Below are 888 nucleotides of genomic sequence, written 5' to 3'. Positions count from 1 at the left end.
TCCACTGTGAAGTTGCTATTTTTCCTTTTCCATACTTTATGCTTTGGAAGCAAATCACTAAGTCTACCCTACGCTCAAAGAGATGGGGGAGGGGGAAACAAGATGGCGGACTCACAGTGAGGAGCTCTCAAGGGATGAAAACTGGTGTGCCTAGAAGCAGATTTTAAAAGCAGTTCTTCTTCAAAAAATCTTTTTTCATACCACCTGATAAGCATCTTGAATACCATGGCAGTAGCAGCAGTAAAGTGGGTGTTATCAAAGAGAGCTATCTTGAAACATTTATTTCCAATCCAAAACGGAGCTTTATATTGCGTTTGTCATAAATCTACATATTCTTCTCTATCAGAGGACTATAATTGTAAAGTCAAGCTTGCTGTGACATCTGATGGCAGGATGATAATATGCTACCACCTTTCTGTGGACATTCCATATGAACACACAAAACCTGTCCCTTCACCAGATCCTGTGCATAGTGATGAAGAAACACATGATCACGTGCTGAAAACCAGATTAGCAGAAAAAAGTGAAAACCTTGAACAAGGACCCATGATAGAACAACTTAGCAAAATGTTCCTTACTACTAAGCACCGTTGGTATCCTCGTGCACAGTATTGCACTCGTCGTTAAGAAACTGAATCCTCCAAAGGACAGGTAATATTGAGGTTCTCCATGGAATCAGAGAGAAATGTACTTCATTTGCCATTTGAGAAAATGTAATCTGGTGTATTCAATAATATACTATACAGTAAAATAGTAATAGTAAAATGTCTTTTCATATAAAAAACAAAACAAAACAAAACAAAGAGATGGGGGAGGGGAACTAGGCTCCACCCCTGGAAGGGGAAGTATCCACGTAATTTGGAATTCTCCTGTAAGGAAGATTTGCCC

The 888-nt window shown here is 39.2% G+C and overlaps 1 pseudogene; it reads left to right on the top strand.

The window, feature by feature from the left end:
* The first annotated feature begins 225 nt into the window (after positions 1-225).
* LOC105819275 lies at positions 226-627 on the top strand (annotated as a pseudogene).
* Positions 628-888: the final 261 nt, after the last annotated feature.

The sequence above is a fragment of the Propithecus coquereli genome, unplaced genomic scaffold (genome assembly GCF_000956105.1).
Source record: "Propithecus coquereli isolate 6110/MARCELLA unplaced genomic scaffold, Pcoq_1.0 Scaffold478, whole genome shotgun sequence".
NCBI classification, from domain to species: domain Eukaryota; kingdom Metazoa; phylum Chordata; class Mammalia; order Primates; family Indriidae; genus Propithecus; species Propithecus coquereli.
This window is presented reverse-complemented; position numbering and strand designations above follow the sequence as displayed.